This window comes from Ornithorhynchus anatinus, chromosome 12, assembly GCF_004115215.2.
Source record: "Ornithorhynchus anatinus isolate Pmale09 chromosome 12, mOrnAna1.pri.v4, whole genome shotgun sequence".
In the NCBI taxonomy this organism is placed as follows: Eukaryota; Metazoa; Chordata; class Mammalia; order Monotremata; family Ornithorhynchidae; genus Ornithorhynchus; species Ornithorhynchus anatinus.
In genome coordinates this window covers 50,675,143-50,688,392 of record NC_041739.1, presented here as the reverse complement: position 1 = coordinate 50,688,392, position 13,250 = coordinate 50,675,143, and the positions used below count along the sequence as shown (strand labels likewise).

Genomic DNA, 13,250 nt, shown 5'->3' with positions numbered 1-13,250 from the left:
TTTTTCCTTCAGGCATGCATCGTAACATATTGAGGTGGTATGGAATATAATAATAGCAGTAATTGTTAACCGCTTAATCTGTATCAAACGGGAGCACTGAAGTAGTTACAACATAATTGGGTCAGGCACAGCATATACAGCAGCTGAGGTGATGTCCAGTTGAACAGAGTAGGAGAGAATTTTCGTCAGGATGGCCAAATATGTGAAGAAGATTCTAATCCTGAGGCTCTACACGACTGTGGCTTCCAACTCCAAAAACAATGATTTTATTTTTTGCATATGTGTAGCATTTGTCAAGCACTTACTTTGTGGCAGGCACTGTACTAAGTACTGGGGCAGATACAAGGTAATTAGGTTGGACACAGTGCCTGTCCAACATAGGACTCACAGCCTTAATCCCCATTTTACAGATGAGGTAACTGAGGGGCAGAGAAGTGAAGTGTCTTGCCTAAGGTCATACTGCAGACAAGTGGCGGAACTGGGATGAGAACCCAGGTCTTCTAGGCCCGGGTTCTTTCCACTAAGACACGCTGCTTCGGACTGATCGGTTGATTACGTATTAAGAGTCCCTCGTAGTAATACAGCAATCACGGCGATTTAGCAGAGTTCTATTTAATGAAAAACATCGAAGTTTCTAGGGACAGGTTGCTAGTCTCAGGATAAATGCTCCTATTTGGATAAATCTAATTACTTCGATTTACAATTTGGTGACACAGATTTCAGGGGTTTGGTTTGTTGAGCTTGTGTGTGTGTGTGTAAGTGGGTCGGTGTACCTGTGATATACCCAGATGCACATATATTACTCACAGAATCGAAGCTGGAGGTGTCTAAAGATAATTTCCTACATTTACACATGGTGAAAAAATAGAAATAAAGGCAAGGACGCATTATTAATAAGTAGAAGCAATTATGGCACCGAACGCTGAAATGAACATCCTGTATTTATTGGTTTTCTATCGTCCTACTAAATTTTGCCAATTAGATCCAGAAGGTCATAGGAAGACTCCAAGCACATTTATAGGGGTAATTGCACCAAGAGCCATCCAATTATATTTAAATGCTTCCGTGATGTTATCATTCTTTATGGAAGCCCCTGTTACCCAAGCTTCATTTGGAAGGCAGAACAGCTGCCAGTTTCCATTACTACTTCCCCTCTTTCTACCAAGACAGGAATCTGGGCCAGGCAGAAGATTATTCAGTGCAGACTGGTGCAAACTTTTCAAGCCAAAGACACAAGCTCTAAATGACCCAAGTTAATGCAGAAGAGACTGGAAAGAGGCCAGTCCCTTATGCCGAAAGCCATCCCTATAAAATCAATCATCCGAGCTCAGTGAGTAGAATTCTTTGAGGTTCTTGGCTTCATTCTGCCACACCTCCTGATGTCAAGGGATGGAGAAAAGGATACTAATTTTTGGTGATATTTATGTAAGCTCGTTGTGGGAGGGGAATGTGTGCGTTTATTGTTGTGTCGTACTCACCCAAGCGCTTAGTACAGTCCTCCGCATACAGTAAGCACTCACTGAATTGAATGAATAGGACCAAATAGATTTAAGTTCACGTTAAAGAAATTTCTTTTCCTCTCCATTCTAGTTCCCAGTCGAGGCATTCAAACAGAGTTAGCATGCCTTGGTGGATATAGCCCGGACTTGACAGAGTACCTGGGTTCTAATTAAGGCTCCACCACTTGTCAGATGTGTGACTTTGGGCAAGTCACTCAACTTCTCTGTGCCTCATTTACCTCAGCTGTAAAATAGGGATTAAGACTGTGAGCCCCACCTGGACAATCTGATAAGCCCGTGTCTCCCCTACCGCTTAGACCAGTGCTTGGCACATAGTAAGCGCTTAATACCATTATTATGAGAAGCAGCATGGCTTAGTGGAAAGAGTATGGGCTTGGGAGTCAGAGGTCATAGGTTCTAATCCCACCTCTGCCACCTTTCAGATGTGTGGCTTTGGGCAAGTCAGTTAACTTCTCTGTGTCTCAGTTAGACACAGATTAGATTAGAACCCAGGACCTCTGATTCCCAGGTCAGTGCTCTTTCCACTAGGCCACGCTGTTTCCCAAGATAGGAGAGACACGAGTTAATCGGATCAAACAGAGATTTAGTCTCCATTTTACAGATGAGGAAACTGATGCTCCGAGATGTCAATTGACTTGCCTAAGGTCTCATTTTAAGCAAGATGAATAGAACCCGGGTTTCTGACTCTCCATTTTATGCTCTTTCCACTAGACTGTACCAGCAGTGACTGGAAAATAGAGCCACAACTGCAATTGATAAATTGTCCTTGCTTCTGACAAAAATTCTCAGTCAGGTTTCTATAGGATTCATTCATTCAATCATATTTATTGAGCATTTTCTGAGTGCAGAACACTGTACTAAGCACTTGGGAGAGTACAATACAACAATAAACAAGAGACATTCCCTGCCCACAACGAACTTACAGTAGTAAGAGCCACAACAGCAGTAGCCAGTGAGTGACAGCTTGGGTTGTGTGAATGTGTATGTGTGTTTGTGTGGGTGTGTATCTTGGGGGGGGTGTGTGACTTTTTTTTATATTACTGTCTGTCTCGCCCCTCTAGACTGTAAGCTTGTTGTGGGCAGGGGAAGTGTCTCTTTATTGTTATATTCTACTCTCCCAAGAGCTTAGTACACAGAAAGTACTCAATTAATACAACTGACTGGGAGGGTGATTGTGATCCTAGGGTGACCTGAAAGAGCACCATTGAAGGAACCTAAATTTGGGGTGGACAGAGGAAAATAGTGAGGGAAGGGGAGTGTTTCAATCATTCAGTGGCATTTATTGAGGACTTTCTGTGTGCAGGGCTTAGACTGTTACTGTGTCCTAGAAGCAGAATCTGGTGAATGGAGAGAGAGGAGGTCTGAGATCCATCTTTAACAGACAAAAGTGATCTGACCTAGGAGGCTTAGACAATTCATCTTACTCCCAGAAGCCCTTGAGAAAACAATGACTCTCCCTGCCTCAAAGCCTTATTGAAGGCCCATCTCCTCCAAGAGGCCTTCCCAGACTAAGCCCCCATTTCCCTCATTTCCCACTCCCTTCTGCATCTCCCAAACATGCTCCCTTTGCTCGTCCCCCCTCTCAGCCCCACAGCACCTGCATGCATAGCTCTCATTTATTTATGTCTGTCTCCCCACCTCTAGACTGTAAGCTCACTGTGGGCAGGAAATGTGTCTGTTTATTGTTGTACTGTACTCTCCCAAGAGCTTAGAACAGTCCTCTGCACAGAGTAAGAACTCAATAAATATGATTGTATGAATGAATGAACCCAGTAGTTTGGAAAAAAAATGATTAAAAGATTAGTTAAATCCCCAGTAAAAATCCAGTCCTTCGGTTGTGAACATTTATTGAGTCAATCAAACAATCAATCACTCAGTGGTATTTATTGAGAGTTTACTATGTGTCAAGCACTGTACTAAGCACTTGGGAGATTACAACTGAGTTAGTAGTCACATTCCCTGCCCACATTGTTTTAAATGAACAAGAATGCCTTTCCCCTGCTGCGGCTGGTGACTGATACTCTCCAAATCCTGAGTGTCCCCTGGATTCTTCCCCCATCAGTCTGGCTCTCTGGGAGTTTGTTGAGCATTCTCTAAAGCAACCATAAGTGAGACAGAGCCAAAGACTTGTAAATAGTAGGGAGGTACCTCTCATTATTTGGTAGTAATTTCATTCTTGCTCCCCAGAAAGAACCCCAGGGCAGTTGATGGATTAATAGGTCTCAAAGTTTCCCTAGATCTAAACTTGTAGCACTCACTGAGTTTTCTAAAAAATTGGGAATCTAATCCCAGTTCCACCACTTGTTTGCTGTGTGACCTGGCCAAGTCTCTGTATCTCAAATGTAAATCTGTAAAATGGGGGTTAAGACTACGATCCCAATGTGGGACAGGGTCTGTGTCCAACCTGATTAGCTTGTATCCACCCCAGCACTTTGTGCAGCATGGCTCAGTGGGAAGAGCCCAGGCTTGGGAGTCAGAGGTCATTAGTTCATTCATTCAATAGTATTTATTGAGCGCTTACTATGTGCAGAGCACTGTACTAAGCACTTGGGATGAACAAGTCGGCAACAGATAGAGACAGTCCCTGCCGTTTGACGGGCTTACAGTCTAATCAGGGGAGATGGACAAACAAGAACAATGGCAATAAATAGAGTCGAGGGGAAGAACATCTCGTAAAAACAATGGCAACTAAATAGAATAGAGGCGATGTACAATTCATTAACAAAATAAATAGGGTAATGGAAATATATACAGTTGAGTGGACGAGTACAGTGCTGTGGGGATGGGAAGGGAGAGGTGGAGGAGCAGAGGGAAAGGGGGAAAAGAGGGTTTAGCTGCGGAGAGGTGAAGGGGGGGTGGTAGAGGGAGTAGAGGGAGAAGGGAGCTCAGTCTGGGAAGGCCTCTTGGAGGAGGTGAGTTTTAAGTAGGGTTTTGAAGAGGGGAAGAGAATCAGTTTGGCGGAGGTGAGGAGGGAGGGCGTTCCAAGGCCATGGGAGGACGTGGCCCAGGGGTCGACGGCGGGATAGGCGAGACCGAGGGACGGTGAGGAGGTGGGCGGCAGAGAAGCGGAGCGTGCGGGGTGGGTGGTAGAAAGAGAGAAAGGAGGAGAGGTAGGAAGGGGCAAGGTGATGGAGAGCCTCGAAGCCTAGAATGAGGAGTTTTTGTTTGGAGCGGAGGTCGATAGGCAACCACTGGAGTTGTTTAAGAAGGGGAGTGACGTGCCCAGATCGTTTCTGCAGGAAGATGAGCCGGGCAGCGGAGTGAAGAATAGACTGGAGCGGGGCGAGAGAGGAGGAAGGGAGGTCAGAGAGAAGGCTGACACAGTAGTCTAGCCGGGATATAACGAGAGCCCGTAGCAGTAAGGTAGCCGTTTGGGTGGAGAGGAAAGGGCAGATCTTGGTGATATTGTAGAGGTGAAACCGGCAGGTCTCGGTAACGGATAGGATGTGTGGGGTGAACGAGAGAGACGAGTCAAGGATGACACCGAGATTGCGGGCCTGAGAGACGGGAAGGATGGTCGTGCCATCCACGGTGATAGATAAGTCTGGGAGAGTTCTAGTCCCGGCTCTGCCACTTGTCAGCTGTGTGACTTTGGGCAAGTCACTTCACTTCTCTGTGCCTCAGTTACCTCTCATCTGTAAAATGGGGATGAAGACTGTGAGCCCTACGTGGGACAATCTGATTACCTTGTGTCTACCCCAGTGCTTAGAACAGTGCTTGGCACATAGTAAGCGCTTAACAAATATCAACATTATTATTATCCATCCCAGTACAGTACCTAGCACATACTAAACTAACAAATACCATAAAAAACAAACAACAATAACAAATAAACAGGTCAGTGGCAGAGCTGGGAAGAAAACCTGGTCTCTTGACATTCAGTCTTCTGCTTTTTCCGTTAGGCCACACAGACTGTGTTCCTCCTGTCAATCAATCAATCAGTGGTATTTATTGAGCACTTACTATGTGTAGAGCAATGTACAAGGGGCTTGAGAGAGTATAATAAAATAAAGCAGAAAGACAGTATCCCTACTACCCAGAAGGAGTTTACAATCTAGAGGGCTTTGGCATTTCATTGTCACTTTTAATGGAATATGGCACAGTTTCTGTCCCATGATTTTTCTTTCAATATTTTAGGAGTTATTGGCTTAGTTTTAGCATGGAGTATTGGTTTTAATCTGGAATTTCTCAGTGTTTCCTCTATGAATAAATATTTTTCTGTCTTAAGTTCATAAAGTATGTCAGTGTTTGCAGAAGCTATAATAGTATTCACTGAATTCTTATTGTGTGCAGAGAATCATAGTAAGTGTTTAGAAGAGTGTAACAGAGTTGGCAGACATGATCCCTGACCCCAAGAATTTTACAATCTAGCCTGAGGGAGACAGACACTAAAATGAATTACAGGGAGAAAGAAGCAACAGCGTATAAAGATGATCAATCAATGGTATTTACTGGGTGCTTACTGTCTGCAGAGAACTCATTCATTCATTCAATAGTATTTATTGAGCGCTTACTATGTGCAGAGCACTGTACTAAGCGCTTGGGATGAACAAGTCGGCAACAGATAGAGACAGTTCCTGCCGTTTGACGGGCTTACAGTCTAATCGGGGGAGACGGACAGACGAGAACGATGGCAATAAACAGCGTCAAGGGGAAGAACATCTCGTAAAAACAATGGCAACTAAATATAATCGAGGCGATGTACAATTCATTAACAAAATAAATAGGGTAACGAAAATATATACAGTTGAGCGGACGGGTACAGTGCTGTGGGGATGGGAAGGGAGAGGTGGAGGAGCAGAGGGAAAAGGGGAAAATGAGGCTTTAGCTGCGGAGAGGTAAAGGGGGGATGGCAGAGGGAGTAGAGGGGGAAGAGGAGCTCAGTCTGGGAACGCCTCTTGGAGGAGGTGATTTTTAAGTAGGGTTTTGAAGAGGGAAAGAGAATCAGTTTGGCGGAGGTGAGGAGGGAGGGCGTTCCAGGACCGCGGGAGGACGTGACCCAGGGGTCGACGGCGGGATAGGCGAGACCGAGGGACGGTGAGGAGGTGGGCGGCAGAGGAGCGGAGCGTGCGGTAGAAAGAGAGAAGGGAGGAGAGGTAGGAAGGGGCAAGGTGATGGAGAGCCTCGAAGCCTAGAGTGAGGAGTTTTTGTTTGGAGCGGAGGTCGATAGGCAACCACTGGAGTTGTTTAAGAAGGGGAGTGACATGCCCAGATCGTTTCTGCAGGAAGATGAGCCGGGCAGCGGAGTGAAGAATAGACCGGAGCAGGGCGAGAGAGGAGGAAGGGAGGTCAGAGAGAAGGCTGACACAGTAGTCTAGCCGGGATATAACGAGAGCCCGTAATAGTAAGGTTAGTAACAGTTAGAACTGTACTAAGTGCTTGGAAGTGTACAATACTATAAAGTCAGTTGACATTCTCTGCTGTCAAGAAACCTACAGTTTTACCTTACAAGATATGTACATAAATGCCACATGGGTTGTGAGTGCCCAAGAACTTTCAATCTAATAATCAATTCCTCCCACCTCAGGCCCAGAAGATCTTCCATCCCACTCACTGAGAGACTCTATCGGATAAATCCCCTAAACAAAATTGACATTTTCCTATTTGCCTAATACCAGGCTGTGATTTGTTGAATTGGGATTATGCACCTTTCATTTTTCTTTTTCCAATTTACTCTATTCTTGCACTTTCTATAATTTCAATTTTCTTTCCTCTCTAGGAATTGTTTCCCATACTTGCTGAAATTTACCTAACAATTCTACATAAACACTATCATCACATATGGAAGTTCATAATTTCCGGGCTTTGAATGGATTAGTCCAGTGTAGTAGAAATATCTTACAACATGCTGACTCACTGACATAGAAAGGAAACTACTGTTTAGCTTCTGTAAAGGTTAGAGAAATTTTAAGTCCTAGGCATGCTTGAAGCCCTACTCTACGTTTTCCTAATTCACTGGAAGTCGAGTTAAAGGCACACTGATGGAATTATATGAGATTCGGTATTATTTATTCAAAAGCAGAAGTATAACAATTAATAATTATGGCATTTGTTACATGCTTAATATGTGCGAGCACTGTTCTAAGCACTCCTTGCAACATTCTCCCAATGCTGTTTTCTTCACTGCTACAGTTATACAATATATAGAAAGAAATTTGGTGAGGTGGTGATGTTACCATAGGAAATGCATGGTGAGTTTTAATCGGGTTAGCAGTCAATCAGAGTGGCTGGATTTCTCTTCTGAGGATTCAGGGTGCCAAATTCAAATTTGGGTAACTATGGTATTTATTAAGTGCTTAACAGATGCCAAATACTGTGCTAACCCCTGAGGTAGATACATGCTAATGATAACAAATGTGGTTCCTCATTCCACAGGGGCTCATAATAAGAGAGAAAATGTGATAACCACTTCACACTTAGGAAAGGGAGGGGGAGGCCAGAAGATTCCATCCATGATTGCCCCTTTCTGAGGACAGTGTAATGACTTAACTGAGGCAATCAGAAGAATTGGGGAGGAAATCGAGAGGCCAAGGAGCTGGAGAAGAAACCCCTGGGCCATCATGAAGATGAGAGCGACTAAGCCTTGGAGAAACCTTGTGCTGTGGACCCTTAATGGACACAGGGTACAGGGAAGGATGGAGAGGAACCCAGATTAGAGACTGCATATCCAGTGGCTAGGACCCTGGAGAAGTGGGGTCATTGACGCTGAGGGGGAGGCAGGCACTAGTACAAATAAATATATTAGGGATATGGACATATGTGCTGTGGGGCTGAGGGAGGACTTAGGGAAGGCCTCTTGGAGGGAATGTGCCTTCAATAAGGATTTGAAGAGGGGGAGAGTGATCATGTCAGATATGAAGAGGGAGGGCGTTCCAGGCCAGAGGCAGGACATAGGCAAGAGGTCAGTGGCAAGATGAATGGAGATCGAGGTACAGTGACATTAGAGGACAGAAATTTGTGGGCAGGGTTGGACTATGAGAGTAGCGAGGTGAGATAGGAGGGGGAAAGGTGACTGAGCACTTTAAAGCCACTGGTAAGGACTTTCTGTGTGATACAGAGGTGGATGGGCCACCATCGGAGGTTCTTAAGGAGTGGGGAAACATAAACCGAATGTTTTTGTAGAAAAATGATCTTCCCTCTCTGAGTCCCCATCAGCGTGACACCACACCACCTGGAAGACCCTAGCACCATCTGCAAAGATTCCTCTGAGCACGCCTTCTCCCCAATCATTTATTCAAATGTTTAAATAAAACCAGCCCCGACACCCAAGGGAGAAGGTAATGAGCTTCACTTTAGACATTCCGGATTCTTTTTCTGAAGCACGCGGGGCCATCTGTAAAGCAGGTACTTACCTGGGAACGATCTTCAGATTCATAAGTAATCCCACATGTCAGAATGTGGGAATGGTGAGTTTTCACAGTGATGAAGAGCAACAATTAAAGAGAGCCCTTGGGGAGGCAAAATGACAAAAATGTTCTTTTCGTTGCTTTAAAAAAAACGGTGCAACTAATACGAAGTGTTCTTGGGGAGAGACTGTGCGCCAAGATTTATCTTACCATAGACTTTTTAGTTGGTGAGAGGAGAAGTGGAATCTCAGTGTAGGTAATAGAAAGGTTGACATACTCTAAACTATGGTGTAGCTACTGGGGGCCACTATAATTCAGTCTATATTTCTCTTATGAAAGACCTGAAAGCAAGTATAATAAAGCTTATCGTTATGATGTTGAATTTCTCTGCTTGTACCTCCAGGGACAAAAAACAATTAGGGAAAGACAATCTACCTAAATAAGCTGGGAACTTCACCATCACATCCATGCTTCATTAACCCTCTCTTTTCTCCGCTCCATTTTGCTCAAAGACCATGATTATGTTTTACCTGACATCCTTGAGCTTCCCTGCTGAGCTGGCTGAGGTTGTTTGGAAGCTGAGATGGAAGATGCTTTCTAGGAGAAACATTTACATAGTCCCATAAAGAGCTGAATTTCTGGTCATTTCTGTGAGGTGTCAAAGCTTTAATAGCGTGATTTGAAATTCTTGCAGAATCCTTGCCACGTGAAAAGTGCAGATTAAGGATTCAAAGCCCATTGTACAAACTGCATTGTTGAGATTGAGAGGAGTTTACAATAGACATATTCAGGGACCAGATATCTATTTTGCAGATGGGAGAATTGCATCTTTTTTTCCCATAGGGCCAAAGTAATAATGATGATGACATATAATAAGCACTTTCTATTGGCCCAACTTCATTCATTCCTTCATCCAATCGTATTTACTGAGCACTTACTGTGTGCAGAGCACTGTGCTAAGCGTTTGGGAGAGTGTAATATAACAATAAACAGTCACAGTCCCTGCCCACCACGAGCTTACCGTTGAGGGAGAGATAGATATTAATATAAATGAATAAATTGCAGCCTGACACAACAGATCAGATCCAGTTCCTGTACCAAGCACTTAGTGTAATGTTCTGCATGAATACAACTGATTGATTGATTAGAGTTGAGGAGAAAAGATATTTTAAACCCATTTTACAGGTGAAGAGCCCGAGGACCAGAGAAGTTAAGTGACTTGCCCAAAGTCACACAGGAGGCAAATTGGCAGAGTCAGGACTAGAAACTGGGTTTCCTGACTCTGAGTTTTGTGCTCTTCCTTCAAGTTACCCCAATCTTGATGAAATTTGGTCCTTTATTGGAGCTGTGAAAGAAGTAACCTCTTTCTAGAATGAGTGCTATAGTTGCCTTACACGGGTTTAGTGTGACTCTCCAAACCTCAAACAGCCTATATTGTGAAGACCTGAGCAATATCCACAATGCTTTTATCAGAAATAGATATTCTTTTATTTTCTGACAGTTCTGGTTGTAGAATAGACACAGTTTCCCCTTGGTTGCCAAACTACGAATCTGTGTAACTAATCTACTGATAATTGGACGTGACGCCTCAAGTTAGAAACCAATTTAACATGTGTGAATTAATGGCATTTCATTATGTTTTACTGTCTACATTAATACACCAAGATTGCTTTAGCCCTGGAAGCATTTTAGAAGTCTACTTTTTCTTTGGCTACCTCTGATAATCTCAGTTTGAATCCAATTTTAATGCAGAACTGCATAAGATGTGGAAAATCAGAATCAACATTTATTAAATCTATGTTAGAGGCCGTGTCGTTTGGAACTTCCCGTTATCTAGTGAGCCCAAATTCTATGATGATTTATAAATCACCCAGTCCACTCTGAGGGAAAATTACGTTCCAAAGGGAGTTTGCAATCCAGAAAGATGGATTCAGTCATTCTTCTCGGAAGTTTTTGGCCCCATTGGTTCTACTTGACGCCATCCTTAAAATCAAAGGACTCTGGTCCCGATTTCCAGCCTCTAAATCACTCAAACTGAAGGTAAATTCTGTGAGGGAATAAACCCCACCCAAAACCCAAAAGGGAAGTTAACATCTCCCACTTTTCCCTCAGTGATTTTCCTCTCTCATTTATAGCCTCTGGATTTGCTGACTTGTTCCAGGTAACCGGGAAATGATTACGCAGAACAAAAAGCTATAGGCTGCCTCTATGGCTCCCTGAAAATAATTCTATGGTTTCCACCTCACTGTGCTGTAGCCAATGAAAAGAAATGTTGTACTGACATGTTTGCCTTAATTGAGTAGGGATGACCCTAAGGATGGAGAGCATGGGACTGAGTTAGCTGTCTTATCCTGGCTCTGCCACTTATTTGCTGTGTGATCTCGTGCAAGTCAGTGTGCCTTAGTTTCCTCACCTGTAAAATGGGGGTCTAATACCCGTTCTTCCTCCTACTGAGGCTGTGAGTCCCAGTTGGGACAGAGATTGGGCCAGACTAGATCATCTATCAGTTAATCGATCAACTGTATTTATTGAGTGCTTACTATATGCAGAGCACTCTACCCAGTACTTGGGAGAGTACAATGCAAGAGGATTAGCAGACATGTTCCCTTCCTCTAGACTGTAAACTCATTGTGGGCAGGGAATGTGTCCGTTTATTGTTATTTTGTAATCTCCCAAGTGCTTAGTACAGTAAGTGCTCAATAAATATGACTGAATGGATGAAAGAATGCCCATAATGAGCTGACAGTCTTAATGGGTCATCTTGCATGTAGCATTTTACATCTGCTCCACTGCTGAGGACAGTTCTCTGCCCATAATAAGGGCTTAAGAAAAACCACAATCAACATTATGGGTCAGATCAAAATGATTAACTGTGTGGAGAAAGTAGCAGCTCTGTCTCCATACCTAGTGAGCGCCATCCTGACACTGTGGAACTGAAAACTGCAGCAAGATGGCAGTCTGTTTGGTTCCGTTCTTCCCACTTGTGCCAAACTAACTGAAATATCAAGTCATTTCCTCAGTCTGTGGGAATAATATTTAGGAACCACACTGATTTCATTACCTTTCCTGCACATCTCATCAGCTCCTTGTTTTTCCCAATTCCTTCTTTGCCATTCCTTCCCTTCTCTATTTCTCTTTCTTAGCTGCTCTCTCTTTCTCTCTCTCTCCATCTCTCTCTCCCTCTTTCCCTCTCTCCCTTGCCCTCATTCAAACTTTATACAAATTCAGATCTCAAATTATGACAACAGAGACCCTAAATTGTTATCACCTGGAGAAATATCACGTTACTTAGAGAAAAATTCAAGAGTACTGTTCTCTATAAAGCAGTGGTGCAGGGATAGAGGTTGGGGAAGATAATGAATCAGATCAAAAGTCATCCAACAACAACTTTATTGTGCACAAACATTAAAAGAAGGGAAAAAACAGCAATTGTCAAGCACCTGTGAATGTTGAAGGAGGAAATCATTGTTCCATTTTGTAGGCTCTTGGGAAGTTTGAAATTTCAAATCAAATGTTTATCGAATTGATGTGAAAATGTTACAGAAATGAAAACAAAAAGATCAGGAAAACGTCCAGCAGTCAGAGTTAGATTTCTATAACTTTATCTTTGACTAAACCAGTGATTTTGCAAGCAAATTTTCCTGCCCTTATGAATGAGCCTGATTTTGTTAATGTGTGTGTGTTTACGTGTATAAACAAATATACATATGTATAATAATGTTGGTATTTGTTAAGCGCTTACTATGTGCTGAGCACTGTTCTAAGCGCTGGGGTAGACACAGGGTGATCAGGTTGTCCCACGTGGGGCTCACAGCCTTAATCCCCATTTTACAGATGAGGGAACTGAGGCACCGAGAAGCGAAGTGACTTGCCCAAAGTCACCCAGCTGACAAGTGGCCTAGCCGGGATTCGAACCCATCACCTCTGACTCCAAAGCCCGTGCTCTTTCCACTGAGCCATGCTGCTTCTCATACATATATGTATATATTTAAATGCATACATATTTATCCCTCTTACGGTTGCACCTGAAGAGTTCCCAGTACTCTACCAGTCTTGGCTACGAGAGGGAGAGTCAAGCAGAGGCATAGCCATTCCATTTCTAGCTTGGTCAGTGGTTAGCAAGTGGAAGGCAATCTGCTACAAGTCAAAACTCACCCACGCTGGGCAGCAGTGGCATGGGTGAGAGTCTAGGGCTGAGACTGGAGTTTATTGCTCAGAAGCCGGCAATGATAAACCACTTCCTCGATTAGACTGGAAGCCCGTCAAATGGCAGGGACTGTCTCTATCTGTTGCCGATTTGTTCATTCCAAGCGCTTAGTACAGTGCTCTGCACATAGTAAGCGCTCAATAAATACTATTGAATGAATGAATGAACTTCTGGATT

At 43.6% G+C, this 13,250-nt stretch overlaps 1 non-coding gene across 1 annotated transcript; it reads left to right on the top strand.

The window, feature by feature from the left end:
* Window positions 1-12,873: 12,873 nt before the first annotated feature.
* LOC114815713 lies at window positions 12,874-13,011 on the top strand. The gene has a single exon (XR_003763516.1). It is a non-coding gene; the product is annotated as a small nucleolar RNA SNORA7 (small nucleolar RNA).
* Window positions 13,012-13,250: the final 239 nt, after the last annotated feature.